This window comes from Aegilops tauschii, chromosome 4, assembly GCF_002575655.3.
Source record: "Aegilops tauschii subsp. strangulata cultivar AL8/78 chromosome 4, Aet v6.0, whole genome shotgun sequence".
Lineage (NCBI taxonomy): Eukaryota > Viridiplantae > Streptophyta > Magnoliopsida > Poales > Poaceae > Aegilops > Aegilops tauschii.
The window spans coordinates 128499867-128514798 of record NC_053038.3 but is presented as its reverse complement, the minus strand read 5'-3'; positions in this window follow the sequence as shown (position 1 = coordinate 128514798).

The following is a 14932-nucleotide window of genomic DNA, read 5'->3' as shown; positions in this document are numbered from 1 at the left end:
AAGCCAAAATGCAATAAAATATGGTATGCAATGATGATCTAATGTATAACATTCCAAATTGAAAATTTGGGTGTTACAAACCTACCCCCCTTAAGATGAATCTCGCCCTCGAGATTCAGGTTGGCTAGAAAATAGGTGAGGGTGATCCTTCCGTAGGTCTTCCTCTCGTTCCCAGGTAGCTTCATCTTCGGTATGGTGGCTCCACTGAACCTTGCAAAACTTGATAACTTTGCTGCGTGTAACTCGGCTGGCAAACTCGAGAATCTTGACTGGCTTCTTCTCGTAGGCCAAATCGCTATCCAACTGTATCGCTTCCAGTGGCACTGTATCTCTCAGAGGGATATCAGCCATCTCTGCGTGGCACTTCTTCAACTGAGAAACGTGGAACACATCGTGAACTCCTAACAATCCTTCGAGCAATTCCAACTTGTGAGCAACTTCCCCCATACGTTCCAAAACTTTGCATGGTCCCACAAAATGTGGTGCTAACTTTCCCTTAACTCCAAAGCGCTTCACTCCTCGAAGTGGGGATACACGAAGATACACTCTGTCTCTGACTTCGTAAACAGTCTCCTTGCGTTTAGAATCCACATAACTCTTCTGCCTGGACTGGGCTACCTTGAGTCTATCGCGAATCAGCTTAACCTTCTCTTCAGACTCTTTAATCAAATCTGGTCCAAACAACTGTCGGTCTCCAACTTCATCCCACAACAACGGTGTCCTGCACCTCCTTCCATACAATGCTTAGAAAGGGGGCATCTTCAAACTGGCTTGATAGCTGTTGTTGTAAGAGAACTCTGCGTAAGGCAAATTATCGTCCCAACTAGATCCATAGTCTAGTGCACAAGCTCTCAACATGTCCTCCAGAATCGGATTGACTCTCTCAGTCTATCTATCTGTCTGCGGGTGAAAAGTTGTACTGAACTCTAGCCTGGTTCCCAAAGTTTCATGCAACTGATTCCAAAACTTTGATGTAAACTGGGTTCCTCTATCTGATACGATGGTCCTCGGAACTCCATGCAAACATACGATCCTGGTCATGTATATCTTTGCTAACTTAGCACTGGTGTAAGTGGTCTTCACTTGGATGAAATGAGCTACTTTCGTCAAACGATCGACTACAACCCATATCGAGTCATAACCTGAACGACTCATGGGCAATCCCATGATAAAATCCATGCCTAGCTTGTCCCACTTCCATTCAGGTATCGGCAATGGTTGTAGCAATCCTGCTGGCTTCTGATGCTCTGCCTTCACTCTCTGACATACATCACAAACTGCTACATACTCCGCAATATCTTTCTTCATTCCGGTCCACCAAAAGCTATCCTTCAAATCCAGATACATCTTGGTATTTCCTGGGTGAATCGAATATGGCGAATCATGGGCCTCCTGCAAAATCGGCTTCCTGATCTCTTGATCATTTGGCACATATACGCGGTCCTCAAACCATAATGTGTCGTGCTCATCCTCACGAAATCCTTTAGCCTTTCCTTTGCTCATCCTTTCCTTTATCTCGGCTATCTCCTTGTCCGTCTTCTGAGCTTCTCTGATCTTATCCATCAACATAGATTGAATCTCCAATGCTGCTACATAGCCTCTCAGAACTATCTCCAAACATAGCTCGCGAAGATCCTCTCCTAACTACTTGGGTAACTCTCCGGTCATGAGTGTATTGACATGACTCTTGCGGCTCAACACATCGGCTACTACGTTAGCCTTTCCGGGATGATAACGCAACTTCATATCATAATCCTTAATGAGCTCCGACCATCTCCTCTGCCTGAGATTCAACTCCTTCTGCGTGAAGATATACTTCAAACTCTTGTGATCCGTGTATACCTCACAATGGTTTCCGATGAGAAAATCTCTCCAAGTCTTCAACGCATGCACTACGGCTACTAACTCCAAATCATGGGTAGCGTAATTCAACTCATGGGGTTTAAGCTGTCGTGAGGCATATGAAACAACTCTTCCCTCCTGCCTAAGTACGGCTCCAAGTCCTCGACGAGAAGCGTCGCAATACACTTCATAATCCTTGCGTTGATCTGGCAGAATCAACACTGGTGATGTAACCAAGCGTTTCTTCAACTCCTAAAAACTGGCCTCACATTCCTCAGTCCATTTGAACTTGGTGTCCTTTGTTAACAACTCCGTCATAGGTTTTGCAATCTTCGAGAAATTCTCAATGAACCTCCGGTAGTATCCTGCGAGTCCAAGAAAACGCCGGATCTCTCCAACTGACGTGGGTGCCTCCCAATTTTTCACTGTGACAACTTTGGTGGGGTCTACGGCTATTCCTTCTCCGGATATAACATGTCCAAGGAATCCAACTTCCTTCAACCAAAACTCACACTTGCTGAACTTGGCGTATAGCTGATGTTCTCTGAGCTTCCCAAGTACTAAACGCAAATGCTCTTTATGCTCCTTTTCATTCTTCGAGTAGACTAGAATATCATCGATGAACACCACAACGAACTTATCCAAAAACTCCATAAACACCATGTTCATCATGTTCATAAAATAGGCTGGTGCGTTAGTCAAGCCAAATGACATAACGGTATACTCATATAGCCCGTACCTCATGGTAAATGTTGTCTTAGGTATATCCTGCTCTCAAATCTTCGGCTGGTGGCACCCTGATCGCAGATCAATCTTGGAAAACACTTTAGCTCCTTGCAGCTGGTCAAACAAATCATTGATCATCGGCAGTGGGTACTTGTTCTTGATCGTCACCTCATTCAATCCTCGATAATCAACAACCATCCTTAACGATCCATCCTTCTTCTCCACTAGAAGCACTCGTGATCCCCAAGGTGACGAACTTGGGCGAATATAACCTTTATCCAGTAACTCCTTAATCTGCTTCTTAATTTCCTCCAAATCCTTTGCGGGCATTCTGTACGGTCTCTTAGATATTGGCCCTGTGCCCGGCAAAAGCTCAATCAAAAACTCAATGTCTCTATTCGGTGGCATGCCTGGCAACTGTTCTGAAAATACATCCGGGAAATCCTTCACCACTGGTACTTCCTCCTGTACAACTCCTGATAAGGAATTTACTTGAGTCCTACTCAGCACATGCCGGGATACATACTTGATCCTTCTTCCTTCTGGGGTGCTGAGCAAAATCGACTTACTGGCGCAATTGATGTTTCCTCCATACATCGATAGCCAATCCATACCCAGAATCACATCAAAACCTTGCGACTCCAAAATTATCAGATATGAGGGGAAAACATGCCTACCTATGGTCAATGGCATCTGAAAACATCCTTGGCTTGCCATATACTCTGCTCCTGGCGAGCTCACTAACATAGGTGTACTGAGAACTTTGGTGGGCACTTTATACTTATCCACAAATCCCCTTCATATGTATGAATGCGATGCACCAGTATCAAAAAGAACGACTGCAGTAAATGACTTAACCAAGAACTTATCTATTACTGCATCTGGCTGGGCTTCAACCTCCTCCGCGTTAATGTGGTTCACTTGTCCCCTGTTGAAAGGGTTGGGCTTCCATTGCCGTTTCCATTCTTAGCTTCAGGACATTCATTGACGTAATGTACAGTGTTTTGACACTTGTAGCAAGTAACGTGGCTTAGATCTTTCTTGGCAGGCGTTGCCGGGTTGGAACGGTTCTGTCCATTGCTTCCTCCATTACCATTCCCATTCTTGGAGCCACTATGGTTGTGCGAACTTTCTCCAGTGTGATTGTGACCTCCATGGTTATGCTGAAGGGGTCCTCCCGAGTTCGGGGTAAAACGGGGTCTCTGCTGAGCTCCAGAATTATACTTCCCTTGTCCATACTTCCTCTTGCGGTTGTCAATCTGCTGCTTCCCTTCAATCATGAGAGCTCTATCTACCAACTCCTGGTAGTTATTGAAATTTGCCACCATCAACTGCATGCTCAGCTCATCATTCAGTCCTTCCAGAAACTTCTCCTGCTTAGCTGCATCCGTAGGGACGTCATCTGGGGCATAACGTGCTAGCTTACTAAAGTCATCCACATACTGGCCAACTGTGCGTCCTCCTTGGCGTAAGTTGCGGAACTCGCGCTTCTTCATGGCCATAGCTCCTGTTGATACATGGGCAGTGCGAAAAGCCTGCTGGAACTGGTCCCATGTAACAGTGTCGATGGGGTAAGTGACTGTGAAATTCTCCCACCATGATGCTGCGGGTCCATCAAGCTGATGTGCAGCAAAATGCACTCTCTCCGCATATGTGCATCCTGCAGTGGTCAACTCCCTTCCAACCTTGCAGAGCCAATCATCTGCAACTATCGGCTCGGAGCTACTGGAGAACACTGACTTATTCAGCCTTAGAAAACGGGCTAAGTGATCAACAGGTGGTGGTGGTGGCGGGTTATTGTTGTTGTTGTTCCCCTGATTCTGATTCCTGACTAGTATCTGCATCAATGCATTCTGCTGCTGAATCAACTGAGTGAGCTCTGGTGGGAAAGCAAATCCATTGTCGCATCTCGGAGGCATCTGCTGGGTTTAGAAAAGATGAGAAAACAGAGTAGAATGAGGTCTAGGGGGAAAACACTACCCATATGGACATGAGACAAACACAAACATATCACTCAATCAATCAAACAAGGGCATACAATCGGTCTAGAACTACCGTCACAAAAGTGCTCAGACTATACTATATACATGGTGGAATACTACTACTGATATGGTGGTCAACTAGAAAAATTGATCGGTCGAAGACTCCATTATATCCGCTCCAGCTTCATCAACATAGTCATCATCGCTCTCGTCGGGGTCCAAGTCGGTGTCGTCGATGATGATGTAGTTCTCCGGGCAAGTGGAACCGTCATCTTCTCCTCCTGGCGCGGGGTCTCCCATGAATACTCCGATCTTCTTTATCAGGTCATCATTCTTCTCCAATAGTGTTGTGATTTCCTCCTCATATCCATCGCGTGTAGACTTGAGTTCTTCCTCCAGCTCCGTGATCCTTGTCATCGCATTCTTCAAATCTGTCATGCCTGCGCACATCTGGTTCTCCTGGCGTCGAATGTGCTGGTTTAACTCCTGGATGAAAGCTGCAATCGATATATCCTTCCTGGTGCTGATCATCTCCCATTGCTCATCTTGGCACCCACAAATATGGTAGATAGTATCCTTGAGATCCTTGTGGTAAACTTCTCCAATGCGTCCCATGGTGATGTGGGCTGCCATACTCTTTCCTAGACTCCAGGTTGGTGCATCAAAGGAAAACTCTATGGGCTCAGTGACTACCGTGAATGTCCTTCCTGGAACTTGAACTTGAATCATCCAGTGCTCCTCTTCTGGTAAAGTGGCGTTGTAAGTCCCGGTGAAACTTGGTATTCCAATGTTCAGGTACCTAGTGACTTCCTTCAAGTGGCGTCCAAAAGGTGTATCTTCATCCGGTTGTGCAAACTTGTTCCTTGCGTCCGCCATCCTAAAGAGTAGAAAAAAAAGAGAGGATTCAAAAATGAGAAGAGAGTAGTGATCTATGGCTTTAGCTTAGTGGTCGTGTCCTACAGTCAGTGTGTGCTCTGATACCATCTTGTAGCGACCAGACCTCAAACAGTCTGATCTCTGTGCATCAGTGTCATCCCTGGATCGGTAATGCTGACACGCACAGTACTTGAGGATTTATAACAGAGTAGAAATCACACACTTATTACATCGAATGTCTCAAAAGAGAACTTAATACAATAAATATGGCTTAAGGCCATCTAATACGATAACAACAGAAGGCTTGGAAGATAAAGTGAGTCCATCAACTCCAATGGCATCACTGAGTGAAAGACAACGACCTATGGCTCCTTACTCGCCGTCTGAAAAGTCTGTAACATAATACGTTGCAGCCCGAAACGGGTCAGCTCATGGAATATGCTGGCAAGGCAACACAAAAAAAGTAATGAACAGAATAAAGCTATCACTACATGCATATATGGCTGGTGGAGGCTGTATGGTTAATATGTTTTGCGGAAAGCCAATTTTTCCCTACAACAAAGGAATAAATTTTATTTAACTATCATGGTGGTTGTTAAACATTGAGAAGGTTCACCCAACTCTATCCCAATTAAGGATCATCATTAAACCCAATCAAATTATATTAAGAGTGATGAGATCCACATGACAATCCAAGATCTAGATACTCAAGATGTCCATAACCGGGGACACGGCTAGCCATGATTAGTTTGTACACTCTGCAGAGGTTTGCGCACTTTTCCCCACAAGACTCGATCTCCTCCGTTGGATTTCTCACACTTCATAATGTTTGAGAAACGGATGACCGAGACACAGTCTTTCCGAAGAGGTCCCCTTAACCGATAGATAGGCTTGTACACCTACACTCCCCTACATCTGCTAGCCCATCATGGAAACATTTCCCGCAACTTACTCAACTATGCCAGAGCCCATAATGGCATGTGGGTGCACACGGAAGTTTCTAGCATGAATAATCTTATGATCCCTTTGAGCCTAGGTGGCAGTCCATAGGAGAATCACACGGTACCCAGGGATTTCCAAAAATACAGGCAACGCTGGGTTCCCCAGGTGCCTCAATCCACCCAGATGTGTATTAAAGTTGCCACCTTAAGTTAACCATTAATTAACAATACTCACATATGTCATGAATACACTCAAACCCAAACCATGTCTACGAGCATAGCATAGCAATATAAGCAACGTAGAAGTAACCCCCATAGGTTTGATAATAAACAGGTGAATAGGTACTACCTGATCTACTTCCCAAACCCACAATTTAATCAGATCCTAACCATGCAATTTTTGAGGATTGATCTAGTGCAATAAAACTGGGTAGTAAAGTGGTATGATCAATGTGTTACTTGCCTTGCTGATGATCCATGAAACCTAGAGACTCGTAGTAGCACGCTTCGCACTCCGGGAACTCTATCGCAAACAAACACGCATACAATAAGCAATCAAGCAAAGATGCACGGGTAAAACTCAAATAAGAAAATCTAACCAGAAAGTTCAACTTAAGAACTCTGGTTTGCAAAAATAATCAAATCAAACGAAGCAACAAAACTCAAAATGCGAAAGAAACAAGCTTCGATTACTAATCTAGACTAAAGTCAAATTTTTGCAGTGGCAAAAACTTGTTTAAGTTGATTAAACAGAAAGAGGGCTTCGAGACGAAACTCTAGGCGCTTGAATCGCCTGATTCCAATAAACGAGCAAAAAGATAAACTAAAACGAAAATCGGATCAGAAATCGGGATCGAAAATAATCGCGAAAAATCCAAGAAAAAGAAAAACTGACGAACAGGCTAACGAACGTTCGCTGTCTGCGGTTAACGAGTGTAAACCGTTCGTTAAAACGAACGTACGGACAAACGTCCGCTAAATAACTAAAACAGAAAAAAAATTAAAACCGATCTAAATAAAAAACAACCGCGTTTTTTTTAAAACGACGGTTTTCTAACGAAAACCGCGGCGGTGGCGGCTACCTCAACGAATCCGGCGAGGGCGGCAGAACGCGGCGGCGGCGGCTACCTCGACGAATCCGACGAGGGCGGCGGAACGCGGCGGCGGGATGGCAAGGCGGCGGCTCCGGCGATGGCGGCGGCGGCAGCTCCGGCGGCGGTGCGCGGCGGTGGCAGCGCGGGCCGGCGGGCTAGCATGTGGCGGCGCGGGCCGGCGGGCTAGCATGCGGTGGCGCGCGGCTGCGGCGGCGCGGGCTAGGGTTTCGGCAGGGTGGACTGGCGGCGGCGACTTGGGCCTCGGGGCGGCTCGGGCTGCGGCTTATAAAGCCCTCGGCCGAAGCAATCCGGCTCGGGCACGGCCCGTAGGTCGGTTTGACTATTTTTTTAAAAAATAATTCCGCTCGAAAAAATGAAGAAAAGAAATACTAAACGGACTCCAAAAATCCTGAAATAAATTTTGCCCGTCCTCTAAAAATCTACCGGATAAGGTGAACATTTATTTGGGACTCTAATGCAATTTTGTAAAACGTATATTTTCCTAATTCAAATAAAATAGCTATAAAACTCCGAATAAAATTCTTATTTGATTTTAATATTAAATCTCCAATATTTCTTTATTTTGAGGAAGTCATTTTATCCTCTCTCTTTTATTTTCATAAAAGAAATATTCGAGGAGAAAATAATTAAAATCAAACGATCCTGTTTTCAAAATTCGAGAAAACTCAAATATGAAAATAACGAAATTCCCAACTCTCTCCGTGGGTCCTTGAGTTGCGTAAAATTTCTATGATCAAGCCAAAATGCAATAAAATATGGTATGCAATGATGATCTAATGTATAACATTCCAAATTGAAAATTTGGGATGTTACACAACCATAGCTGAAAGCAGTATGAGTACTTATACAGGTTCAACCGTACAAAGCACGCCTCGAACAGTGCTACTTTGCCTATAGTTAACCAAGGGTGAGGCCGCCAAGCCCCAGGACAAGGCCCAGGCGCCACCCCGCGCATCCACAACCTTCTGAAAGCGGCTTCATCTCGCAATGTGGTCAATAAACAGGATATTCGCTTTAGATCCATTGGAAAGCAGGAACATAATCTTCTATCCTATTCTCCAAGATGGACGGGCCTTCATTATTTGAGACCACCCATGAATAAGTATCTTTTCACCTCCAAGGGGAATGGAGTAGGTCGACATAAACATCATGTTGTTACCAAGCGCAAGTCTGACCCGACCTTGGTCAGGCATCTGTATACGAACAATAGAACTGGGCAGTTTCTGTTTCAAGAAGATCACACCTGTAAAACTGTGTATAAGCAATAGTTTATGAACAACATATATAACATAAAATAGCTCGTACCATAAGTTTCTCGACACAGTTGGACCTGTTCAACGAGTGCAGCAGTGGCACACATATCCCACGTGGCCTTCCACCATTGAAACGCCCCACAAGGACCTCAAGACGATCAATAAAGTGTAGGAACTTGTGGATGTCGTCCCAGTCAACTTCAGTGCCATCAGTAACAGCCGAGTTGTTACAGAATAACAAACGAGCAGCCTGCTTAACTCTGAAAAAACCTACACGTGCCACCAATTATAAGAAAATATTAGTTAGAAGTAGCATCTTCGTGAGAGATTCGTTGCTACTTCTAAAGTTAAATTGTGATCAGTTAGACAGAATAGGTGGATTAAGAAGTAATCGAGGCAACAAGCAAGAACCAGATACAAAATTAACATGGATGAACAATTGGAACGACGTCGGGGTGGAAGATTGCATTAAAGATGAGACCAGGTTCTGCTATTTCCATCAACATTCGTGCGCCAACTTTCAGTCCGTAACACTTGAGAAAGTTTATCCAAGTTCGGCCATAAAAAAAGCAGCGATCTTCTTGGTTCATGAACCCAACTCGAAACTTATATCCATGGCTTGTCTTCACTGTTACCATTAAACTGGTGTATTCAGCTATGGCAAGGCCGAGCATCTTGAGTACATGTGTTCTGGCGGAGCAAGGAATGCACTGCAGGAAAAATAATATGAGAACACAATGTATTCCCTATATCCAAATCTAGAAATACTTTCCTCCTCCACGTCAGTGTTGACCATGGTACTAGTACCTTTTATCCAAATATAGCAATCCAAATTTCCAAATTAATCGACATCATGTTCAAAAAACCCCACCCTCCTGGATAGAAAAGAGGATTCTAGGAACATACTGTGCGTGTTTTAAAATCCTGTGTTAGGATGAGAAGGAACAAGTGTGGCGTCTCGCCGAGGGCGCAGAAACCTGTAGGGTCCTCGCACTTTGGGCACTGCAAATGAAACACACTAGATTCAGTAGGAAGAAAAATGCATCAACAGCGGCGGCTGCCATCCTAGGAGTACCTGCCACCAAGGGACTTGGATTTATGTGGGATGGATGAAGAATTCGTACCAGGTTCTCCATGAGAAAACCCTATGCAATCGCCAAGCGGGGGTTTTCTCTGAACAAGCAGACAAGGGAGAAGGGATTCAGGCCGAGTGAAATATTGCCACTTCATCCGTCCAGCTTACTGCTAAAGCTGGAAAGGTGGGGGTTTTTTGTGATTTGACAGCTCATCGGGCATTAATGCGGTGCTACGACCGGGGTGTGTCTACCATGCAGTAGTGCACTCTAATTTGGTGCATATGGCATGTGGACCCCATTGCTGGATGCCCCACATATCAGCGCAAGGAAGTAGAAAGACAGGAGTAACCAGTTATTACACGTAAATATATTTTTGACAGAGAGATATTCCCTCTGTAAAGAAATATAAAGATCTTTTATATCACAACTTTATACATAAGAAAAATCAAGGGGAATATATATAACATATATAATTATAAAAAACAGAGTTTTTTTAACACGGTATAGACGAGTTGGTGATGATGGTGTGCCTGTCATCCTGCAATATAGGCCGTCCGATTTATATCTGACGGATAGGAAGGAAACTATGGCAATTTTGCAAAAAGGTACCAACACACCTCTCCGCATTTGCAAATAAGGCCTTCCCTCGTTCATCCTTTTCTCTCACAAGATAAAATACTCATACAAATGCATCTTGATGTTACGTGCAACGCACGGGCATTATGGGGGTTCAGCTGAGAAATACTCAGACAAGCTCACGGTTCTTGACTTTGGGCCATAGGCCAGTACGGCGCTGGTTTTAGATGTTGTCGCAAGGCGAATACACAAAATTGAATAAAGCACATCAGCTGTTGGAATGACATCAAACGACAGTTCCTAACCAGCAATCAGAGTTGCAATTCTATCAATGATACTGTCGTACTACTTATACACAAAGGACACTTGTTTCACCATGCCAGAGTATTACATCAAGATCTCTCGGTGGATAGATCAGTTCGGCAGTACTGAAGAATTTCAAAGTTGATTTGGACCAGCTCTCCTTGCCGAGAAAGTTTGATTTTGACATCATCCCCTACCGCAAGATATGATTTAGATTTGAACCTTGACTATCCTTTAGCATCAATCATCATGCGACCATCCTTTGTACTTACGGTATATTGAGCAGGTTCATTCACACTAAGGCTACGCATGGTAAGAGAAACTTGGCCGCTGTCGCCCAGATTGTTGAACGACTCCCTCGTTGCTCTAGGAATTCTCTGTTAGCAAACAAGAAGACATACCCAAACAGTTAGATCAACACAGTGAATCATGCGAAACAACATGGAAATAAAAAAGAACGAAACACTTGGGTGGCCAATGCTTACCAAGAAGGTGGACATGTGGGTTTTTGTGAGGACTTTGGTATATGAAGTGCGAACTGTACCCCAGTCTGTTGCCGGTGCAACTGCTCGTTCAGTTGCCGCTGCACGGGCTAGAGCAGATGCAAGTGCAAGTGTTGGTGCAGGTGCCTAAGCCGCAGCTGCTGCCGGAGATGGTGCTCCTTGTAGAGCTGGTGCCGGTGTCGGAGCAGGTGCCGGTGTCGATGCCCGATCCTCCGGTAGATCAGCCTGATCCGCTGACGCGGTCGGTGCCCAATCCTCAGCTGGATCAGACTGAGCTGCTGCCGCTGTCAGTGCTAGAGCAACTGCCGGTGCTCGATCCGTTGCTGAAGGTGGTACCGATGTGCGAGACAGCGGCCATCGTGTCTCGTCTGCTATGATCAGCTTTCTAACTTGACTAGGCTTCGTGACCATGATCCATTTTTTTCTTCATTTCTTTTAAACGCGAGAAGGACTAATTGTGGCATTTCTGTTAAACCAAACTGCAGTTCATCATAGGGATTCAGCTTGTACTCAGACAATAGACTGATCCAATTTTTTCCAGTAATATAGGTGATGGACAGTGCCTTCGTTACTGACACGACATAAGAAGTGTAACCTGCAAAAATAGCCATCTTAGAGCAAACCAAACAGTTTATTCTGTGATGAATGTCACATGGCAAAACCTGCATCGTAAAATTGCAGGAAAAGAAAGAAAACATGACATTAAATCAATAAGATTTAGACAGTAAATCAATAAGATTTACTTGATGTGACATGAGTGAATCCTTACCAGGAAATCACTATGTTGAAGTACTAAACACAAGCAGGACAGTCCAAAGGTCGTGACAAATCGTATGGACCGAACATCCATGGGATTGGAAATCCTGGTGGGTGCGATAAACCCTGCAATGCATACAAATATTGGAGTGTAACCATAATTGATAAACCGTCCTCACAAAAAAGATGATCTGGATACTTCAAAATATACAGACTGAATTAAGTGGACAGACATTAACATAGACTGTTCTCAGGACTGACCACACACCAAAAGCGGTAGTACTAATAAACAATACAGGGTTCACAAACACAAATCAAGTACTGAACAATAGTACTTACTACAGACAAGCAAAGTTGCACTAATTAAACTCTGCAGACTATTTCTTGCCACCGACCTACGGGATGAACCCCGCATAACTGACTAGGCCATGGACTTTGTGAGAGATTTCTACATGCACCATCACCATCTTGTCAACCTTGGAGAACCTAACAGAGTGGTCTTTCCACTCATAAACATGATCATGAAGACAGGCCGCATCAGATTTGTTGGGAAGATTTACAAGAACCACACCCTTCGTAATCGAAGGCACAGCCAGGAAATTGTTGTGGTCAAGTACAGCCTCGAGAACACGCCTGACAACAATGCTACAGGAAAACACTAGTTCAGGACACGTGGCGACAAGGACACAACAGGTGGATAGTTTAGCAGTAGAACTCATCCTCAGGTCTTCTAGTTCACACGGCATGACTTTGAGAACTTCATCTCCACCGCGGACCTGGTTCTAATTCAAACAGAAACCATATTTTATTACTACCTCCGTTCAGAAATATAAGATGATTTTTGATATTATACTCCATATATGACTACATATACGCACAGAAATGAGTGAACAAATACACTAGAACATGTCTTCAAAGGCATGAGAGCAGAGGGATTACTTGCAATATCCATAACACAAGTTACTGAGGCAAATATACCCTCTTCAAAGGTAGCATTGATGTTCATAAAGTACTCCCTCCGTCCCAAAATTCTTGCCTTAGATTTGTCTAGATACGGATGTATCAAGTCACATTTTAGTATTAGATACATCCGTATCTAGACAAATCTAAGACAAGAAATTTGGGATAGAGGGAGTAGTTGAAAGTAATCTATAAGAAATCAGTGTCAACCTCTCGCATGTTTTGGTCAAAAGAGGAATTTAGAACCGTCATTTGGCACACAAAAATCACATGCAAGATCACCCAGAAAGTTGTACTACTAGTACTAGTGCTGCATGTTAGATGAAAAAACACGATCAAGATCAAGAAAAAGATCATCAAGAAGAGATATTACTTGGACTTGCTTAATGAGGGATCTCGGAGAGGGGGGCTTGGACAGGGCGATGGCTTTGAGCTTGTCTGCGGTAGTCTCGGCGGGGTGCTTGCGCTTCTTCGTACCATGAGCCTCGACGGTTTTGGCCAGAGCCATAGACATCACTTCGGCCGGTGCTCCAGCGTCCATCAAGAAACTGGCAAATATAAATAAAAGAAAAGAAACCATAATCACAAACCCAAAAGAAGAAAAGAGAGGGAGTTATAGGATCAGTCTCGGGGTTGCAAGATCGGGCCTTGGCCAAAATCAACACCATTGATGGGCTCACCTTTCGTTCTTTGGGAGAGAAGAACAATGGCAGAAGCAGGTCGGGGTTTTCTTGAAGAAATGAGGAACAAGATGAGGGAGAAGCGAGGGTTGGGTAGAGAGGAAGCTTAGAGAGAAGAGTGAAATGATGGTTGCTTCGTCCATCCAACTTACTGCTGGAAAGGAGGGGGTTTTGTGATTTGACGGCTCATTGGGCATTACTGCGGTGCTTCGATCGGGGTAGTCTACCGTCACTCTACTATGGAGTAATTTAGTGCATGGCTGGAGGAGGATCCACACGGTAGAGCGTGTCCACTATTTTTTTGAAGAAAAAAATGATTACAACAAGTGTTTCCACTCTTACGACGGAGGAGTGCGAAACACGGTAGCCACTTGAACATACACAGTGCTCCTACTACTAGGCATGTGAAGTGGTTCATACGTCAGTACTACATATCTTGTTGCTAGTGTAGTAAGATATGATGACAACAAATGATGTTGTGCGCATGTCAACTATATGAACAGTAATGTAGTAACATAGTACCGCTTTCTCGACTGTTCGGTCGAGAATGAACAGTGAGATCAATGTTAACAGAACTAGGTCTAGAGCACACTGAGAGTACGGTGCTACAGTACTCCACGAAACATGAACCATATGAAGCACGAATAGTGTTAGGCAGGGTGTATGAAGGGTGCACGGGATGGGAGCAAAAGTTCCCTTCTCGACCCACTTTTGGGTGTTTGGCAGAGTGCATGAAGGGTGCATGAGTCCACACAAGTAGGTTAACACAAATACATGAAGAGGAAACAACTACTCCGTCTAGGTGTGTAAGTCATCTTACGTTGTGCACTGCGACCAAGGCGGAGAGGAAAATGAGAAAACTTAATGTCTTTTAGCTAATTAATAGCATTGCATGCGATGAACTAACCACTGCATGTCATGTTTATTAGTCTCAAGTCAGTGAAAGCATGCACGGCCAACCTCTCTTATTGGTTGATATGTCACAAAACAAGAAACGGGGAGGGAGTTAATGTACCGTGCCTAAGTGTTTTGGGATTATTTGGTTTTCGTAAGGTGACTTACACACTATATTGAGATGAGAATGCAACCAAACACACGCACACGCTTTGTGCTACAGTGACTGATCTGCACCGTCTGAGTTTGATCCAACAGTCATGTTGTGCCGAGCCATGGACATGCCCATGCAGAGGGCGCCTAAACACCACCGAAGTCCCTCTGCTTCTCGAGGCGCACGACGTTGGTGATGCAGGGGGCGAAACGGCTGAAAGGCAATGCAATCTACGGGAAGGCGGAGGGAGCCAGCCGAGGAGCAGGGAATCTTTGGTTTTCACCATGGTAAAACA